The sequence below is a fragment of the Rhinolophus hipposideros genome (genome assembly GCF_964194185.1).
Source record: "Rhinolophus hipposideros genome assembly, chromosome: 23".
Classification (NCBI taxonomy): domain Eukaryota; kingdom Metazoa; phylum Chordata; class Mammalia; order Chiroptera; family Rhinolophidae; genus Rhinolophus; species Rhinolophus hipposideros.
The window spans coordinates 7,137,180-7,159,876 of record NC_138069.1 but is presented as its reverse complement, the minus strand read 5'-3'; the positions used below and the strand labels follow the sequence as shown (position 1 = coordinate 7,159,876).

The window sequence follows — 22,697 nt, the reverse complement described above, 5'->3', positions numbered from 1 at the left end:
GAGTAAAAATCAGGACTTTCTAATCCTCTGCCTTAGGAACACTGTAAGAAACTATAAGTAACTTGAGTTAGATGAGCGTACACTCTGAGCGACGTCTCCTTAACACCAACTCCTGGGAAGGTAGGGCATGAGTCGAAACATAAAATTAGATTTTAGATATTAGTGGTTTCCAATTCTTACAATGTAATAACTTTTAAGGCATTGCTGACATTTGGAATGGACACCGCTTTTTCATGTGGGCGCTATCGTGTGTATTTGTCGTGTTTTGCAGCACCCTGTCCTCTATCCACTAGATGCCAGTAGCACTCCACTCCTCCCCAGTCTTCAGACTCTGAAGTGTTTTCAGACATTGCCAAATATCCCCCAGGAGGCAAATTTGCCCCCAGCTGAGGACCACTGCTTTAAACTGATGCTAAGACCGCCCTTTGGCCTTTATTACTCATTTGTACCCAAGCTACTGAAAATAGTCTGTTTTCTGGCTTCTTCTGAAATTAAGAGGTTACAATTAAAACTTGTTTGAACCCATCAGACCCAAAATGATATTTTTGCACATATCACTCTGTTGCAAGGTCTTCAGTACGCAGACTTGCAAATGTGTGCTAATAAGACAAAGGTACTTCCTCTACGATGACTGATTTTAAAAGGTACCTATTCTAGGTGGACTAATTTTAAGTGTTCCTTCCAAGCTATGGGCAAGACCTGACAGAACCTTTCCATCCACACCAGTGCTACCACCCAAGACCAAACAACCATCATCCCTCATCTGGCTGTAATACCATCCTCATAAATGGTGCCCATTCTTTGATTTTCATGCCCCTAAAGTCCATATTACCACATGACAATCAGTGAAGTACTTTTGCAAAATAATAATTTCAGAGTACATCACTTTTCTGTTCAAAATTCTCCAGCACATAGACCTCAAGAAAATCTAGATATTGGAATTAAGAGAAAAGAAGTTTGTAATAGTTATTACAAGTACATTTAAGAATGTAAAGGATGGTCATAAGAATGAACAGATGGAGAATATCAGCAGAGAAATTAAAAAGACAAAAAAATAAACAAATAAAAGTTTAAAATGGAAAAGTACAAGATCTGAAATGAAAAATTCACTGGATAATCTAAATATCAGATTATAGGTTGCAGAAGAAATTATTAGTGAAATTGTAAGCTAATGGAAATTATCTAATGTGAAGAACAGAAAGATTTGGGGTGTTATCTCCACTTTATTTTTTAAATTTAATTTAATTTTCAACTTATTTTTCAGTTACAGTTGACATACAATATTAATTTCAGGTGTACAACATACTGTGTAGACATATATATACCTTATGAAGTGACCACCCCAATAAATCTAATACCCATCTGACACCAAACATAGTTATTACAGTATTATTGACTGCGTTCCCTATGCTGTACTTTACATCCCCATGACTATTTTTATAACTGGCAACTTGTACTTCTTAATAACTTTTACCTTTTTTGCCCATCCCCTCAACCCTACTCCCCTCTGGAGACCCATCAGTTTGTTCTCCATATCTATGAGTCTGTTTCTATTTTGTTTGTTTATTTATTTTTTTCTTTAGATTCCACATGTAAGTGAGATGATATGGATTTGCCTTTCTCTGTCTGACTTATCTCCTTGGCATAATACCCTCTAGAGCCATCCATGTTTTCACAAAGGCAAAATTTCATTCACTTTTATGGCTGAGTAATGTTTCATTGTATATATGTACCACCTCGTCTTTATTCATTCATCTGTCAATGGGTACTTAGATTCCTTCCATATCTTGGCTATTGTAAATAATGCTTCAGTGAACATAGGGGTGCATATATCTTTTTGTATTAGTGTTTTGGATTTCTTTGAATAAATACCCAGAAGTGGAATTACTGGGTCATATGGTAGTTCTGTTTTTCATTTTTTAAGGAACCTCCATACTGGTTTCCATAGTGGCTACACCAATTTACAATCCTTCCAACAATGCATGAGGGTTCTCTTTTCTCCACATCTTCACCAACATTTGTTGTTTGTTGATTTATTCATAATAGCCATTCTGAAAGGTGTGAAGCAATATTGTGGTTTCGATTTGCATTTCCATGATAATTAATGATATTGAGCATCTTTTCATGTGTCTGTTGGCCATCTATATAGTCTCTTTGGAGAAATGTCTATTCAGGTCCTCTGCCTATTTTCACTTGCATCGTTTATTGGTTTTTTTCTCTTTTTTTTTTCTTTTTTCTGTTATAAAACAGTAAGCAACCTGGATTCTTTCTTTCTTTTTTTTTTTTAAATTTATTGGGATGACAATTGTTAATGAAATTACATAGATTTCAGGTGTACAATTCTGTATTACATCATCTATAAATCCCATGGTGTGTTCACTACCCAGAGTCAGTTCTCCTTCCATCACCATATATTTGATTCCCTTTACTACCGCCCCCCTTTCTCCTTACCCTTTGGTAACCACTAAACTATTTGTCTGTGTCTATGAGTTTTTGTTTCTCATTTGTTTGTCTTGTTCTTTTGTTGTTTTTGGTTTATATACCACATATCAGTGAAATCATAGGGTCCTCTGCTTTTTCTGTCTGACTTATTTTGCTTAGCATTATACTCTCAAGATCCATCCATGTTGTCACAAATGTTCCTATATCATCTTTTCTTGCTGCTGAATAGTATTCCATTGTGTATATATACCACAACTTCTTTATCCATTTATCTATCGAAGGACATTTTGGCTGTTTACATGACTTGGCCACTGTAAACAAAGCTGCAATTAACATTGGAGCACACGTGTCTTTATGGATAAATGTTTTCAAATTTTTTTGGGTAGATACCCAGGAGAGCGATTGCTGGGTCATATGGTAATTCTATTCGTAATTTCTTGAGGAACCTCCACACTGCCTTCCATAGTGGTTGCACCAGTCTGCATTCCCACCAACAGTGTATGAGGGTTCCTTTTTCTCCACAGCCTCTCCAACACTTGTTACTATTTGTCTTGTTGGTGATAGCCATTCTAACGGGTGAGGTGATATCTCATTGTGGTTTTTATTTGCATTTCTCTGATGATTAGTGATGTTGAGCATTTTTTCGTATATTTATTTGCCATTTATATGTCCTCTTTGGAGAAACGTCTCTTCAGGTCCTCTGCCCAATTTTCAATGGGGTTGTTTGTATTTTGTTGTTGATCTTCATGACTTCCTTGTATATTTTGGATGTTAGCCGCTTATCGGAGCCACTGTTTGCAAAAATCTTCTCCCATTCAATCGGTTGCCTCTTTATTTTGTCGATTGTTTCTTTTGCTGTGCAGAAGCTTTTAAATTTCACATAGTCTCATTGTCTATTTTAGCTTTTACTTCCATTGCCTTTGGAGTCAAATTCATAAAATGCTCTTTGAACCCAAGATCCATAAGTTTAGTACCTATGTTTTCTTCAATGCAGTTTATTGTGTCAGGTCTTATGCTTAAGTCTTTGATCCATTTTCAATTAATTTTGATACATGGTGACAGATTGCAGTCCAGTTTCATTCTTCTGCACGTGGCTATCCAATTCTCCAAGCACCATTTATTGAAGAGGCTGTCTTTCTTCCATTGTACGTTTTTAGCTTCTTTGTCAAAAATTATCTGTCCATATTTATGTGGTTTTATTTCTGGGTTCTCAATTCTATTCCATTGGTCTATGTGTCTGTTTTTCTGTCAATACCATGCTGCTTTGATTATTGTAGCCTTGTAGTACAAGCTAATGTTAGGGAGTGCGATACCTCCAGTATTCTTTTTTTTAAGATTGCTTTGGCTGTTCGGGGTCTTTTGTGATTGCAAACAAATCTGATTATTTCTTGTTCTATTTCTTTTAAAAATGCCATTGGGATTTTGATGGGGATTGCATTAAATCTGTATATTGCTTTGGGTAATATGGCCATTTCACCTATGTTGATTCTTCCAATCCATGAGCACAGAATGTCTTTCCATTTCTTTGTGTCTTTTTCAATTTCTTTCAAAAATGTCTTATAGTTTTCAGCATATAAATCCTTCACGTCCTTGGTTAAGTTTATTCCTAGGTATCTTATTCTATTTGCTGCAATTGCAAAAGGAATTGTTTTTTGTATTTTTTTTTCTGAGACTTCATTGTTAGTATACAGGAATGCAGTGGACTTTTATACGTTGATTTTGTAGCCAGCAACTTGACTGTATTCGTTGATTGTTTCTAATAGCTTTCTGGTGGAGTCGTTAGGGTTTTCTATATATAGCATCATGTCATCTGCAAAGAAGGACAATGTAACTTCTTCATTCCCAATTTGGATGCCTTTTATTTCTTTCTTTCTGCCTGATTGCTCTGGCAAGGACTTCCAACACTATGTTGAAAAGCAGAGGTGGAGACGTCATCTAAATGGCTGCGTGAGCTGAGCCTCTGTAAAGTTCCCCTGGAATTTACAACTAATCAAACAACAATAACTGCACAAAGGACTCCCTGCACAGCACACAGGCAAGACGAAGAGGCCCACTACTGAATTCACCTAAAGGTGGGATAATCGCGCGAGCAGTGGAGGAGGGAAGGGAGAAGTGCGGAGACAGAGCCGCGTGGGCGCATGACGCAGACCTAGCTCCGTGCTCCGAGCTGGCTGCATCCCGGAACTACCGAAACTGCGGGAGAGGGAAGAACTCGGACTGCTAGGGCTCTTTTGGCCCACAGGGATGCGGGGCAGCATATGCTGAACCCAACACTCACGGCACAGACCTTGGAGAAAAGACTGACAAAATACGGCTGAAATCGGTGGTTTAAGTCCTCACTGCCAAGCAGAGAACGGAAGACTTAGGCACTGAGACTAGCCGCCCCCTCCCTACCAACCCAGAGCTTGCCCCATCCCCACCTGCCTGGTGCTAGAAGCGGAACAATAGCAGTGTCAGATCAAAAGAACAGAATATTTGCTGTTCTGACAACTGTGGACCGCAGACACAGATTCTCAGCCCAACTAGTTCTAGAAAGGGGAGGGAGCTGTGGAAGCGGAACTGGCTGTGGTGGTGGTCGCCACCATTGCTCTGGGCCACCTCTCACAAATCACCCCACCCCTGGCCCCACCTATCTGGGTGGATCCCTGCAGGAGTAAACAGAACTGCTGAAACATATGGGCTCTGAATCTGGTGCAGGAAGAGCTTTGGAACTTCAAAAGCTCTCCGCATCCCCACAGGGACGTGGCGCACTATGACCCAGGGGAACTGTTAACAGAGGAGAAGCCTGTTTCCCAGGGAATCCCCCCATTGTGTAAGAAGCTGGAATAGTGCAGAGAAAACATAGCACTACTGTGTGAGAGGGAAAAAAAGGCTGCAGTCGGAGAGAAAATAAAACATTCTACCAACAAGTACTGGAAAACAAAAGAAAGACCTCTTCCTATCAACCTGTTGCAGAAGCCACTCCTATCGATGTCTAGGAAGAGAAATAATACATCAGTAATTGCCATGCATAACAAAGGCAACAAGACTGCTCAGAAAGAAAGTGAAAAGTCTCCAGAAAAGGAACTTAAAGATATGGAAATATGTGACTTAAATGACAGAGAATTCAAGATTGCAGTTCTGAAAAAAACTCAACGAGATGCAAGAAAACACAGAAAGGCAATTTAATGAACTCAGAAATGCAATGAAAGAACAACATGAGCATTTTACGAAAGAGATTGAAATTTAAAAAAGAACCAAATGGAATTTCTGGAGATTAAGAACTCAATAGAAGACATTAAGAATGAAATAACCAGCTTAGGTAGTAGAGTTGACCAGATGGAGGAAAGAATCAGTGACATCGAAGATAGGAACCTGGAAATTACACAGATGGAAGAAGAAAGAGACTTGAGGCTTAAAAGAAATGAAAGAACTCTACAAGAACTTTCTGACTCTATCAGAAAGAGCAATATAAGAATAATGGGCATACCAGAAGGAGAAGAAAGAGAGAAGGGAACAGAGAATATATTCAAACAAACTGTTGATGAGAACTTCCCAAACGTGGACAGAACTGGATCCTCGAATCCAAGAATCAAATAGAACACCTAATTACCTCAATCCCAACAGGCCTTCTCCAAGGCTCATTGTATTGAAGCTGTCTAAAATCAATGCCAAAGAAAGAATCCTCAAGGCAGCCAGGGAAAAGAAGACGGTAACCTACAAAGGAAACTCCATTAGATTATCATCAGAGTTTTCAGCAGAAACTCTACAAGCCAGGAGTGAGTGGAACCAAATATTCAAACTATTGAAAGAGAGAAATTATGAGCCAAGAATAATATATCCAGCAAAGATATCCTATAAATATGAAGGAGGAATAATAGACCTTTGCAGACATACAGAAGCTGAGGGAATTTTCTCATACACGACCTGCACTACAAGAAATACTAAAGGAGGCTATTCGACCACCACAGGGACAATTTTTGGCAACATAAAAAGGGGGAGAGTAAAGACCTGAAACGGAATATGGGAATGGAGAAAGTAAGCGAGCTGAAGAAAATGGAATACTCTAAATATCAAACTTTCTTTTACATAAACTTAAGGCTAACCACTTAAAAAAAAAATCCAGATCTCAAATATGTACTGTAATGAAAGAAGAAACAGAGGGAAACATCATACAATATCACCACACAGAAATAACAGACAACAACAAAAAGGCAAAGAAACAATGGAGACACAGCCTTACCAGAAAACTAAAGATAGAATGACAGGAAATCCTCACGATCAATAATCACCCTAAATGTAAATTGACTGAACTCACCAATAAAAAGGCACAGAGTAGCAGATTGGATCAAAAAACTAAACCCAACATTATGCTGTCTCCAAAAGACACCTCAGCTACAGGAACAAGTATAGACTCAAAGTGAAAGGGTGGAAATTGACACTCCAAGCAAATGGTACCCAGAGAAAATCAGGTGTAGCCATAAGGATATCAGATGAAACAGACTTCAGTGTGAAAAAGATAACAAGAGACAAAGATGGACATTTCATAATGGTAAAGGGGACTATACAACAAGAAGACATAACAGTCATCAATATTTATGCCCCCAATCAGGGAGCACCGAAATATACCAAGCAACTACTAACAGAACTAAAGGGAGAAATTGACCAAAACATAATCATACTAGGGGACTTAAATACATCATTGACAGCAATGGATAGATCATCCAAACAGAAAATAAATAACGAAATAGCAGCCCTAAATGACACATCAGATGAAATGGACATAATTGACATATATAGAGCACTTCATCCTAAAATATCAGACTATACATTCTCTTCGAGTGTACATGGAACATTCTCAAGGATAGACCATATATTGGGACACAAAATCAGCCTCAGCAAATTTAAGAAGATTGAAATCATACCAAGTATATTCTCTGATCACAAAGCTTTGAAATTGGATATCAACTGCAAAAAGAAAGCAGGAAAAACCAAAAATACAAGGAGATTAAACAACATACTTTTAAAGAACGACTGGGTCAAAGAAGAAATTAGAGGAGAGATCAAAGATACATAAAAACAAATGACAATGAAAATACATCGTACCAAAATTTTTGGGATGCAGCAAAAGCAGTTTTAAGAGGGAAATTTATATCATTACAAGCCTATCTCAAGAAACAAGAAAAATACCAAATAAATAACCTCATGTTGCACCTTAAAGAACTAGAAAAAGAAGAAGAAGTGAAACCCAAGGTCAGCAGAAGAAAGGAAATAACAAAACTCAGAGCAGAACTCAATGAAATAGAGAACAAAAAGACAATAGAAAAAATGAATGTGACAAAGAGCTGGTTCCTTGAAAAAATTAACAAAATTGATAAACCCTTGGCTAGACTCACTAGGATAAGAAGAGAGAAGACACTAATTAACAAAATCAGAAATGAAAAAGGGGAAGTTATCACGGACACCACAGAAATACAAAGGATCATCCAAGAATACTATGAAGGACTATATACCACCAAATTCAATAACCTAGAAGAAATGGACAAGTTCTTAGAAACATATAGCCTTCCAAGGTTGAACGATGAAGAACTGGAAAGTCTAAACAGACTGATCACCAGTAACGAAATTGAATCAGTCATCCAAAACCTTCCCAAAAGCAAAAGTTCTGGACCAGATGGCTTCACTAGTGAATTCTACCAAACCTTCAAACAGGACCTAATATCAATCCTGTTCAATCACTTCCGAAAAATTGAAGAGGCAGTACTCTCTAACTCATTTTATGAGGCCAACATTACCCTGATACCAAAACCTGGTAAGGACAACACAAAAAAAAAAAACTACAGACAAATATCTCTGATGAATACAGATGTGAAAATCCTAAACAAAATTCTAGCAAATCGAATACAACAATGCATTAAAAAGATTATTCATCACGACCCGGGGCACAAAATTGGTTCAACATCCGCAAATCCATCAATGTGATACATTAGATAAACAATATATGGACAAAAATCATATGATTCTATCAATTGATGTAGAAAAAGCATTTGACAAGATACAACATCCATTTATGATTAAAACACTTAATAAAATAGGTATAGAAGGAAAATACCTTATCATAATAAAGGCCATCTATGACAAGCCCTCAGCTAATCTCATAATTAATGGTGAAAAACTGAAGCCCTCTACTCTACGTCAGGAACATGACAGGGCTGTCCCCTATCACCTCTGCTTTTCAACATAGTGTTGGAAGTCCTTGCCAGAGCAATCAGGCAAGAGAAAGAAATAAAAAGGCATCCAAATTGGGAATGAAGAAGTTAAATTATCACCCTTTGCAGATGACATGATGCTATATATAGAAAACCCTAAAGCCTCCAACAAAAAGCTATTAGAAACAATCAACAAATACAGTAAAGTTGCTGGCTTCAAAATCAATGTACAAAAGTCGATTGCATTCCTATATACTAACAATGAAATCTCAGAAAAAGAAATACAAAAACAATTCCCTTTGCAATTGCAGCAAAAAGAATAAAATACCTAGGAATAAACTTAACCAAGGATGTGAAGGATTTATATGCTGAAAACTATGAAATTTTTAAAGAAATTGAAGAAGACACAAAGAAATGGAAAGAGATTCCATGCTCATGGATTGGAAGAATCAACATAGTTAAATGGCCATATTACCCAAAACAATATACAGATCTAATGCAATCCCCATCAAAATCCCAATGGCATTTTTAAAAGAAATAGAACAAGAAATCATCAGATTTGTTTGCAACCACAAAAGACCCCGAATAGCCAAAGCAATCTTAAGAAAAAGAACAATACTGGAGGTATCGCACTCCCTGACTTTAGCTTGTACTACAAAGCTACAATAATCAAAACAGCATAGTATTGGCAGAAAAACAGACACATAGACCAATGGAATAGAATTGAGAACCCAGAAATAAAATCACATAAATATGGACAGATAATTTTTGACAAAGAAGCTAAAAACATACAATGGAGAAAAGACAGCCTCTTCAATAAATGGTGCTTGGAGAATTGGATAGCCACGTGCAAAAGAATGAAACTGGACTGTTATCTGTCACCATGTACCAAAATTAATTCAAAATCGATCAAAGACTTAAGCATAAGACCTTATACAATAAACTGCATAGAAAAAACCATAGGACCTTGGGTTCAAAGAGCATTTTATGAATTTGACTCCAAAGGCAATGGAAGTAAAAGCTAAAATAAACGAATGGGACTATATGAAACTTAAAAGCTTCTGCACAGCAAAAGAAACCATCGACAAAATAAAGAGGCAACCAACTGAATGGGAGAAAATTTTTGCAGACAGTGCCTCCGATAAGGGGCTAATATCCAAAATATACAAGGAACTCATGAAGCTCAACAACAAAAAAACAAACAACCCAATTGAAAAATGGGCAGAGGACCTGAAGAGACATTTCTCCAAAGAGGACATACAAATGGCAAATAGACATATGAAAAAATGCTCAATATCACTAATCATCAGAGAAATGCAAATAAAAACCACAATGAGATGTTACCTCACCACAGTCAAAATGGCTATCATCAACAAGACAAATAGTAATGAGTGTTGGGGAGGCTATGGAGAAAAAGGAATCCTCATACACTGTTGGTGGGAATGCAAACTGGTGCAGCCGTTATGGAAGGCAGTGTGGAGGTTCCTCAACAAATTACAAATAGAATTACCATATGACCCAGCAATCCCTCTCCTGGGTATTTACCCAAAAAATCTGAAAACATTTATCCATAAAGATACGTGTGCTCCAATGTTCATTGCAGCTTTGTTTACAGTGGCCAAAACATGGAAACAACCAAAATGTCCTTCGATAGATGAATGGATAAAGAAGTTGTGGTATATATACACAATGGAATACTATTTGGCGGTAAGAAAAGATGATATAGGAACATTTGTGACAACATGGATGGATCTTGAGAGTATAATGCTAAGCAAAATAAGTCAGACAGAAAAAGCAGAGAACCATATGATTTCACTGATATGTGGTATATACACCAAAACAACAAAAGAACAAGACAAACAAATGAGAAACAAAAACTCATAGACACAGACAATAGTTTAGTGGTTACCAGAGGGTAAGGGGGGGTTGGAGGGGTGGAAGATGAGGGTAAGGGGTATCAAATATATGGTGATGGAAGGAGAACTGACTCTGGGTGGTGAACACACAATGGGATTTATAGATGATGTAATACAGAATTGTACACCTGAAATCTATGTAATTTTACTAACAAATGTCACCCCAATAAATTAAAAAAAAAGAAAAAAGAAATGAAAAATAAATTGTCTGCAATCGACTTTCTTAGAAGGAAGCATTTAAGCTGTGATCTGAGTGGTAAGAAAAAGTATCCCAGACGGAGAGAAGAACAAGTGGTAGAGCGCTTTGAGTTCAACAAGCCTAGTATGTTTGAGGAATGACGTGGTTGGAAGGTAGTGAATCGTATGAGATGAGAGATGTGAACAATGGTTGTAACTACATAAAGAATTTGTTTTTGTTCCAAATAAAATGTTTTAATCAGGAAAATGGCATGAAAACATTTATGATTTTTAAAAATTCATCGTAGTAGGAGAACTGCTTGTAGGAGGTCAAAAGTAGGAGTAAGGGAGACCGGCTTGGTTGGCTGTTATAGTCATCCAGGTAAGAGGTGGTGGCAGATGGCTCCGGGGCAGTGGTTCTCAGTGGGGGCAATTTTCCCACAGCATATTTGGCAATGTCTGGACACACCTGGTTGTCACAGTTGGGAACTGGGATGCTGCTGGCACCTAACAGGTAGAGGCCAAAGACGGTGCCAAGAACCCAGAAATGCACAGGGCAGCCCCCCACAGTGAAAAATGATTCGGCCCAAAATGTCAGTAGTGCCAAGGCTGAGGAACCCTGCTCCAGGCTGTTGGTTCTGTAACTGGAAATGAGTGGATGAATATGCTATTTTTTGGAGGTATAAGCAAGGTATCTTTCTATAGACGATGTGAGAGATGAAAAGGCAGCAATCCAGAATCCTAGCTTTTGTGCTTGACTATCTGGCAATGCCAGAGTGCCGTTCCTGAGAAGAAGACTAGGCGTTTAACATATTAGGGGTGAGAACCAAGAATTCTGTCTTGGTCATGTTAAGTTTGAGATACTTATGAGGTATCAAAAGCAGGTGGTGAGTAGGGAGTTGCACATAAGTGTCTAGACCTCACAGGAGAGGAGGTCACGATATGAGACATTAGCACAAAGAAGATATTTAAACCATATAGGTAGATGAGATCACCTGGAGGGAAAGAGCTAGGGTAGAAAATAGGGCCAATGACAGGGAGTTAAGGTTAAGCAAAGGTGGTGAAAGTAGGAATGAGATTGATAAGGAATAGATACTGAGATAGGGAAAAAAACTCTGGACACTGAAATCATGAAAGTTAAAAAAGTATTCGTGTTACATCGAGCCAAATGAAAACTGCCTAACTCACTTTAGACCTACTACAAAACCAGAAAGTTCATATAGTTCCACCTCACAGAAAGAAAGAATGACCAACTATGTCAAACACTGCCAGGAGGTTGTGATGAGAATGCACGTGGAGAGTATGGTGACACAAAGGCTCTTGGTGACTTTGAGAAGGGCAGTTCCAGTGGAATATAGGGCGTAAATCCTGGTTTTAGTGAGCTAAAAGAGAAAATTGGTGGTGAGAAAAGAGTCAAGCATTTATTTAGATTAAGAGGGACAGAGATTTAGAAAAACTTATTTAATGATAGAAAATGCTAGAAATGTTAGATTACTGTGCTGCACTGGTGAGAATAAACCAGGAGGAAGGGACAGATTTACGGTGCAGTGGGAGAGAGGATGTTTGAAAGATTACGGTCCTTGAAAAGGATGGAATCCAGAGCATAGAAGGGGGTTGGGGCTTCTTGTAGGATCAGAGACATTTGTTCTATTGAGAATGAAAGGCAGAGAGGTTGGGTAAACATACAGGCAGGTTAATAACTTTGGAGTAAGAAAATTAGGGAGTTGTCCAATTACACTTTCTTCTTTATCGTATATAACTGTATACTATTCTTAAGCATCTATTATCCTTAATTCTTGGTATAATTTAGATATATATTACTATATTAAAGGCAGTCATAATTTTGACTTGGTATGGTATTCCTAACTTTATCTTTAATTATTTTCTTTTCAAAGAACATACTTTCAGAGCCTTATTTCTACTTTAATACATTCACCTTGCCATGACCATCTTTTGAAGATAGAAAGAGATTTATAATGTATTATACTTTGTATTTCAGAATTTACATCAGCAAGTTTTTGTCCAGTGCTGAGTCTGGTTCATTTTTCAATAAAGGGACTCCTGGAGAGCAAAGGGAAAAAAGCAAAATTGTATACTCCTGCCCAAATCTTTAACTCCCACTGTCTCCAAAATTTATCCAGCCATTTGATACTCATCTTTTTCATAAGATTACTTATGAAGTGTGCACACCACATGAAGGCAGAGACTATGTCCATCTCTCATCAAAGTATTCCCAGTAGCACAGTGCCTGTCAAATAATACAAACTCATAAATACTTGAACAAATCAGTGAACAACTAAATTTGATTTCTCTTTCTCCTTAATATTCTTTTTATTCTCTGTTGAGTAACTTGAAGTCATTTCCCACCCTCTTCCCAAAGATGTAATGTACAGTACTCCCTCGATATCCACGGGAATTGCTTTCAGGACCCCCATGGATACCGAAATCCACAGATGGTCAAGGCCCTTATATAAAATGGTGTAATATTTGCACATAACCTACAGCACATGCTCCAGTATACTTTAAATCATCCCTAGATTACTTATAATACCTAATACAATGTAAGTGCTATAATACCTAATACAATGTAAGTGCTATACAATGTAAGTAAGTGTTATACTGTATTATTTAGGGAATAATGACAAGAAAAAAAGTGTGTACATGTTCAATGCAGACTCAACCATCGTAGGCCTACCTACATAGCACACGTCAGCGACAAGGTAACTTTTTTAAAAAAATATTTTTGATCCACAGTTGGTTGAATGCCTAAGATGTGGGTACAGAGGGCCAACAGCTTAGTGGGCCCCAAGGTCCCTGAACTTAAATTATTGACAATCTGAATGTATTTGTATATATTGTATCAATTACAAATACTGTTACTTGCAAGAAACAGAATACCTGGCAAATAGATTACATTTGCATGTAACTAGAAATCCCGAGGACAGTTGGTGGCTGCAGTGGGGGCAGCAGACATATAATGTCATAGCTTAAGGTCTGTATCTGTGATTCTCTCACCCTTCCTCTCACTGTCCCATGATACACACTGCAATTCCAAGCATCACACAACTGTATTCTGTGGCTGGAAGCAAGGGCAGCACAAGGGAGAGACATCTCTCTGCTTCCTTTGTCATTACTGCAGAAAAACATATCTGTTCCGGAAACCCTTGCTTAAGCAAACTTCTCCGGGCATGTCATTGGCCAGAAGTGGGCCACCCTTAAACTTAAAATAGGTGATCTTAGTACTAAGGAAGAAGGAGGTAGTGGCTTCTGGTGGGGGAAAAAAAAGAATAAGGGCTATAAAGTATCACAAAGTTAGCCAAATTCAGCTTTTCATCTTGGACTTTGCTTAGTGAAGGCAGCAGATGGCATTGCCCCAATTCCCACTCCATTATTCTACTCGCCATCTTGGGGTGGTTTTCAACACACGAGTGCTGTGAGTGAAGCAGACAGGGAGGCCTTGTGCTTTCTCCACTCAGCTAATATGTGTCTGTGTGGCCTCTGTGGCTACTTTATATTGTCAATTCTTTCATCTCCATGAAATTTTAAAACCTAGCTGTGAAGAGTTTAAGTGATTTCTCATAATCTCCTCTCTGGAGCTAAAACTTGGTGGAAAGATTTCTATAATTAATACTGCTTTGATGGCAGTAACAACTTTCGTAGACAGGATATTTCCCCAATTTAAATTTATTTAAAAGTTGGACTATCTCCTATTACTTTTTCAGGAACAACCTCTCCAATCCTATTATGATACCCCCCCCCAAATGTTGTGCTACTGGATTTTTCAGCTTTAGAGAGTAAAGAAAACAATATTTGGAGCTAAAATAAATAAATTTAAAAACCTAATGGAACTTTGTGTGCACAAATTATTTTACGTTCCCTGAGCCTTATTTAAGTCAATTGTCTAGTTAATCCTCCATGTTTTTTAATAAATTTGTGCTTCCACCTTTTTTGGACTCTCTGTTGAATATTTATTGCTCACCAGGTCAAAGAATAAGCACTTTTTATATATTACTTAATTTGATTCATATAATAATCCAATGACGCAATGTTTTCTCTCTCCTTTGCCTCTAAGTCCCCGCAGTTTACCAAGAAAACAGGCCCAGAGAGGTGAAATAGGGTTTGGGCTCATGTAACTTGTCCCTGCAGAGTAGGAGCTCAGTAAGAGACGAGTTTATCTGACTCCAAAAGTTTGTGGTCACTATAGTAGACCACTTTCTCTTACATGAGTTACTTATCATTCTTTGGGAATTAATATTGCTTTGATGCCAGCATCTACTTTGGGAAGCAAATTTTAGCTCCAGATACTGTTGAGAATGACTGTTTTCAAGGCTTTGACAAATGCCTCCCATACCCTTCCAGGTGATTTTACTACCTAGACTATAAATAGGACATCTTCTTGTTTAAGCAGAAAGGGGAGGCTATAGAGTATGGCCACTGCCTCCCTTATCTAAGGCGACAGGGGTCCCTTCTCCCTTGTTGCATATGATTAAAAGTTCTGCTGGTAGAAAGTGCACTGCCAAATGGCATGTTCTATTCACTTCCCTCCTCAGAATAAGCTTCTGTCTGGAACCCCCTTCTGTGCTCAGACACAAATTCCCTGAAAATACAGTTAGCGATCCTTGAGCTGTCCAGTTCTCAGTATTTCAGAGTGTAAACTTCTGGCTATTTTCTTGGCATACTAATAACAAACACTTGTTATAATGCTTAGCATGTTACAAGCATGGGTATAAGTATGTGTATTCATTTCCTGTGCCTGCTTTAACAAATTGCCACACACTAGGCAACTTAAAACAACCAGAGTTTATTCTCTCACAGTCCTAGAGGCCAGAAGTCTGAAATCAGTATCACTGGGGCAAAATTAAGATGTCAGCAGAGCCATACTCCCTCTGAAGACTCCAGAGGAGAATCTGTGCCTTGCGTCTTTCAGCTTCTGGTGGCTGTTGGCATTCTTTGACTTGAGATCACATCGTTCCAATCTCTGCCTCCATCCTTACCTTTCTATGTCTGTCTGTGGTCATACCTCCCTCTGCCTCTCTCTTGTATGGATACATATTATTGCGTTTAGAGTTCACCTGGATAATCTCTTCATATCAAGATCCTTAATCCCATCTGCAAAGATGCTTTTCACCATATAAAGTAACATTTACAGGTTCCAGGGATTAGGACCAGACATCTTTGGGAGCCATGATTCATCCTACTGCAGTATTTTACACATATAACTCACTCGATCACACAGCCATTGAGATAAATATTGTCATTATTCCCATTTGCTGATGAGAAAACTGAGGCAGAGACACATCATACAATTTATCCAAGATTATATAGTCAGTAAGGAGCAGTGTCTGAATTTAAACCCAGGAAATTTGTGACCTTAAAAAACAGCTGCCACTATAAGTTTAAAAAAAAAAAATGTTCCTATGGAGTTCTCCAGACTGAATGTGTCAAGTAGAAGTCAAATGAAAAGAGGTTTTTCCTTTAAAGGCAGTAGACCTACATTGTGAAATTTCCCCAGTTTCTCATCTTTGGCAGGACTCCTTGTTCCACCGTGTACTTTTATCATCTTATACATACACAGTCACTGTAAGTGCAGGGCTGTTAGAGTAATGTGAGAAAAGTGTGCTGTATAAACTGCATGCAATTGAGGTATTTGCTGAACAAATGGACTTTTTAACCAATCCATTAAAGAAACACCATGTTTGAGTTGGCAATAAGCAGTAAACAAGTTAGATACACCTTATCATTTTTAAATTTTAAGACAGGCCCTTCCAGTACAGCTTGCTGGACTCCTGTGCCCCCAATACCCCAGCCTAGTAAAGTTTCTTCTGCAACCCCTAGATTCCAGGAAAGGGTTCTCTAGACTGAACATCCTATGTCATCTAACTGTCACACTTCTAGCAGACAATCCCAAAAGTACGTTATCAGAAGTGAAATTAAACTGAGGTTTATTAAATATCACCACATTCATCTCTTATTGAGTTTGTATTCTACTAGGACTATGTGAGGTTCAACTTTCCATACCTTTTTGCCTATTATCTAACAGACGTTTTCTCTTTTTTTGCCAGTCTTATGGTGTCTAATGATTGCTCTCTGCCATTTTTATTTTCTTTTCACTGATTAATTATGAGGTTAAACATTTTTCTTATTTTTGTTTTAGACATTTAGATTTCATCTTATATCAATTGTAACTCTTTGCCATTTGTGTTTATCTTTTACTTATTAATTTACAGAGTTGTTTTTTTTTTTTCAAAACTGAACTCCTTTTAAAATATAAGCATCCCAAATGTCATTGCCTATTTTGTGGCCTGATCTGTTGTTTAACGAATAAACTTAAAAATCAAACTATGGAAGTGATGTAAGCATCATGGCAGAGTGAGAAGTCTCCTTTGTTTCTCTTCTTAAATTTACAAGTCTCCTTAAATTATAACTATAACTCAACAGAGGATCCTCTGCACAACACACACACACATGCCCAGAAGATCCATGCATTGGGACATCTGAAGGCAGGTGGACTGGAATTAGTAGGGGCGGCAGGACAGGGACAGTTGCCATAGATGCAGCTCGGTGCCCACTGAGGCTCCCGTGAGTGCAGCAGCAGTGGAGAAATCAGGCTACAGCACTCACATTATGGCCTGGAGCATCAGAGGGACAGAAGTAATAGTCCCCCAAGGAAAGGCATCTCTCTTTTCCTCTCCCCATTGCAGCAGACCCCAGTAGAGGTCGCTGGAAAGCTTAAAACAACACAGCTCTACTGACAGCCATTACTGGAAAGGGGGTGGAGCAGCAAGATCTGGAGCTTGCCTCCATCATGGCAGAGTGAGAAGTCTGCCATGGGGCTAGCGACCATTAGTAAAAAGGAGGTAGTGCTGGGAGCTCACAAAACTGGTTCTCCACTACCGGCCACATACCCCCACCACAGTGGTAGTGCCCCATAACCAAGGTGAGCTGGTCACAGAGGAGACACCCCCATCCCATTGGCTATGCAGCATTTTCCTTAATCAAAGTGCTGCTGTTCCACTGCGACCCCAAAGGTGCAAATAGATAAGAGAGGACAACAATTTGTATTATAATATCATAGAGTGGAAAACAAAACAAGAAAAGTACCCTACATATCAACCTCTGAATTGTTGACAAAGAAAGAATTCTCAAAGCAACCAGGGAGGAAAAGACTGTAACTTACAAAGGAAACTTCATTAGATTATCATCAGATTTTTTCAGCAGACACCTTACAAGCCAGGAGAGAGTGGGATGAAATATTCAAAATATTGAAAAAGATAAACCATCAGCCAAGAATAATATATACAGCAGTTAACCTTTAGATATGAAGGAGAAAGAAAGGCTTTCCCAGACAAACAAAAGCTGAGGGAATTTACCACCACAAAGCCTGCATTACAAGAAATGTTGAAAGAAGCTCTTCTACCTGAAACCAAAAGTATACAAAACTTTGAGTAAGATGAGAGACAGAAACTGTATTTCTGAAAAGGGTATTAATAAATTATAGCATAAAGGTTAAAGATGGTGAAAAAAGCATTTTTAAAAAGACTATAATTTCTGTAATTTGGAAGTGAATGCACAGTACCAAAATGGATAATTTGTGACAACAAAAACATGAAAGGGGAAGAGGAAAAGGACTAAACTTGCACAGGTGAATGAAGATAAGATGCAATCAGAAGAAAAATTACTATTGTATGTATGCAATATTTTTTTACATAAATGTAATAGTAACCATGAAACAAAAATCTAGAGCTGAGACATGTAACATAAAAAATAAAGGAAATGGAGGGGAAAAAAATCATAGATTACCACCAAACTAAACAGAAAGAAACACAAAGGAAAAGAAACAATGGAGATTCAGAGCTACCAGAAAATAAAGATTAAGTGACTGTAGTAAATCCTCAAATATCAGTAATCACCCTAAATGTAAATGGACTGAACTCACTAGTTAGAAGGCACGGAGTAGTTGGATGTAGTTAAAAAACAAGACCCAACTATATGTTCCCTTCAGGAGACCCATCTCAGCTACAAAGACAAACATAGGCTCAAAGGGAAGGAGTGGAAGATGATATTGCAAACAAATGGTATCCAAAGAGAATCAGGTATAACTGTACTTATATCAAACTAAATAGATTTTGAGATTTAAAAAAGTAACAAGAGACAAAGATAGACATTTTATAATCATAAAGGGAACAATTCATCAAGCAGACATAACAATTATTTATATACATGCACTCAACCTAGAAGCACCAAAACATATAAAGCAATTACTAACAGACCTAAAGGGAGAAACTGATAAAAATACAAGTATAGTAGGGGACCTGAGTACCCTATTGACAGCAATGGATAAATCATCTAAACAGAAAGTTACTAAGGAAATATTGGCCTTAAATGACACACTGGACCAAATGGACATAATCAATATTTATAGAACTTTCCATCCAAAAACAACAGAATATACATTCTTCTCAAGTGCACAGGTAACATTCTGAAGGATATGTTGGGGCACAAAACTAGTCTCAGTAAATTTAACAAGATTGAAATTATAAGTATATTTTCCAACCACTGTGGTATGAAACTGGAAATTAACTGTAAGAAGGAAGCTGGAAAAACCACAAATATGTGGGGATTATACAACATGCTACTGAACAACTATTGGGTCAAAGGAGAAATAAAAGATCAAAAGATACATAGAGACAAACAAAAATGAGAATACGAAATACCAAAATTTGGGGGATGCTGCAAAAGTGGTACTAATGGGGAAGTTTATAACATCATCGACCTATCTCATGAAACAAGAAAAATCTCAAATAAACAGCCTAACATTACACCTCAAAGAACTAGAAAAAGAAGAACAAAGCCAAAAGTCAGTGAAAATAAGGAAATAATAAAAATTAGAGTAGAAATAAATGAAATAGAAAACAAAAAGACAATAGAAAAAAATTAATGAAACAAAGATCTGGCTATACTTACTAAGGAAAAAAGGGAAAAGACTCAACTAATATCAGAAATGGAAGAGGAAAAGTTACAACTGACACTACAGAAATACAAAGGACTACAATAAGAATACTATGAAAGGGTGTACACCACCAAATGCAGTGACCTAGAAGAAATGGACAAATTCTTAGAAATATATAACTTTTCTAGACTGAACCATGAAGAATAGCAAAACTTAAATAGACCAATCCCTAGTAAGGAAATTGAAACAATAATCAAAAACCTCTCAAAAACAAAAGTCCAGGACCAAATGACTTCACTGGTGAACTCTACCAAACATTCAAAGAAGATTTAATACCTATCCTTCTCAGACTCTTCCAAAATATCGAAGAGGGGGTAATACTGCCTAACTCATTTCATGAGGCCAACATTACCTTGATACCAAAACAAGGCAAGGACAACACAAAAAAAGAAAATTGCATAGATGAACTAGAAAATTACTCTGATGACTATAGATGCAAAAATACTAGCAAACCAAATACAACAATACATTAAAAGGATAATACAACATGGTCAATGGGGTTTATTCCAGAGATGCAAGTATGGTTCAACATACACAAATTGATGTGATATACCACATTAACAAAAGGTAAAAATCATGTGATCATATCAATAGATGCAGAAAAAGCATTTGTCAGGATACAACATCCATTTATGATTAAAAAGACTATAATTTCTGCAATTTGGAAATGAATACATAGCACCAAAATGGATAATTTGACAACAAAAACATAAAAGGGGAAGAGGAAAAGGACCAAACTTGCACAGGTGAATGAAGATAAGACATAATCAAAGGAAAAATTACTATTGTCTGTATGAATTTTTTTTTACATAAATGTAACTCAATAAAATGGGTGTGGAAGGAAAGTACCTCAACGTAATAAAGGCCATATATGACAAACCCTCAACTAATATATTCAGTGGTGAAAAACTGAAAGCTTTTCCTCTGAGATCACAAACAAGACAAGGAAGCCCCTCTCACTACTATTATGCTTTACTTCATCCTCCATCATGACAATGCCTGTGTCACACATTGCTTCTTGTACATGGCAAGTTCCGTCATATAAAAACATTAGTGTGTCCTCATCCACTTTATTCACTGAATCTGGTACCATGCGACTTCTGGCTCTTCCCCAAAGTCAAAATGATCATGGAAGAAAAATGTTTTTAATCGATTCAGCCACGACAGTGCAACTAAAGACACTCATGAAAGAGGACTTCCAGAACTGCTTTAGAAAGTGACAAGAATGATTGGATAAGTATGTTCAAAACAAGGGGGAGTATTTTAAGGGGGATTAATGACAATGTGTCTTTTACTGTAATAAATTTTTAAAAATTTAAACATTCACCATATTTTTTATTACACCTCATAGAATAAAAGGTCCTCAAATTTGTATGGAACTACAAAAGACCCCAAAAAACCAAAGCAATCCTGAGAAAAAAGAGCAAACCCATAGGTATCATGCTCCCTGACTGGCTGAAAAACAGACCAATAAAACAGAATTGAAAGCCCAGAAATAAACCCAACCATATATAGGCAACTAATTTTCAACAAAGGGGCCAGAAACCTACAATGGAGAAAGGAAGTATCTTTAGTAAATGGTGTTCGGAAAACTGGAAAGCCACGTACAAAAGATTGAAACTAGACTGCTATCTGACACCATTCACAAAAATTAACTCAAAATGGATTAAAGACTTGAATATAAGACTTTAATATAAGACCAGAAACAATAAAATACATAAAGAAAATATAGGCACTAAACTTATGGACCTTGGTCTTAAATATATTTTTGTGAACTTGACCCCAAAGGCAAGGGAAGTAAAAGCAAAAACAAATGAATGGGACTAGATCAAACCAAAAAGCTTCTGCAGAGCAAAAAAAAAAAAAAAGCCATTAACAAAACAAAGAGGCAAACAACCAAATGGGAGAAGTTACCTCTGATAAGGGACTAATACCCGAAATATATAAAGAACTCATGCAACTCAACAACAACAAAATCCAATGAAATAATAGGTAGAGTATGTGAACACTTTTTCAAAGTAGACATACAGATGACTAACAAAAGGTAAAAATTATGTGATCATATCAATAGATGCAGAAAAAGCATTTGTCAAGATACAACATCCGTTTATGATTAAAAGGACTATAATATCTGCAATTTGGAAATGAATACATAGTACCAAAATGGATAATTTGTGACAACAAAAACATAAAAGGGGAAGACGAAAAGGACAAGACATGAAAAGATGCTCAACATCACTAGTTATAAGGGAAATGCAAATCAAAACCACAATGAACTTCCACCTCACACCTGTCAAAATGGCTATTATCAATAAGACAAGTAATAAGTGTTGGAGAGGTTGTGGGAAAAAAGGAACCCTCACACACTTCTGCTGGGAATGTAAATTGGTGCAGCCGCTATGGAAAGCAGTATGGAGGTTTCTCAGAAAATTAATACAGCTACCACATGACCCTGCAATTCCTCTTCTGAGTATCTACCCCCCAAAATTTGAAAACAGTTATTCATAAAGATATGTGAACCCCTATGTTCATTGCAGCATTAGTCACAATAGCTAAGACATGCAAACAACCTAAGTGTCCTTCAGTGAATGAATGGATAAAACCGATGTGGTACATATATGCAGGTAAATACTCCTCAGACATGGAAAATGAAATATTGTCACTTGCAACAATATGGATGGATATGGAATGTTACGCTAAGTGAAATAAGTCAGATTGAAAAGGACAAAACCACATGATTATACTCATGTGGGATAAAAAAGAAAAAGCAACAAATGAACAAACAAAACAAACCTACAAGCAAACAAAAAAAAACCCTCATAAATACAGACAAGAGAATGGTGGTTACCAGAGGGGAAAAAAGGTGGGGAGAGGACAAAGAGAGTAAAGGGGGTCAAATACAAGGTGATGGATGTTGTATTATAAAGTATACACTTGCAATCACATTATTAACCAATGTTAAAC

The 22,697-nt window shown here is 37.3% G+C and overlaps 1 pseudogene across 1 annotated transcript in view; it reads right to left on the bottom strand.

Moving 5' to 3' along the window:
- The window catches only part of LOC308491980 (isochorismatase domain-containing protein 1-like), a 39,486-nt pseudogene that overhangs the window by 8,956 nt on the left and 7,833 nt on the right, over positions 1-22,697 (bottom strand). The gene's annotated exons all lie outside the window — the stretch shown is intronic.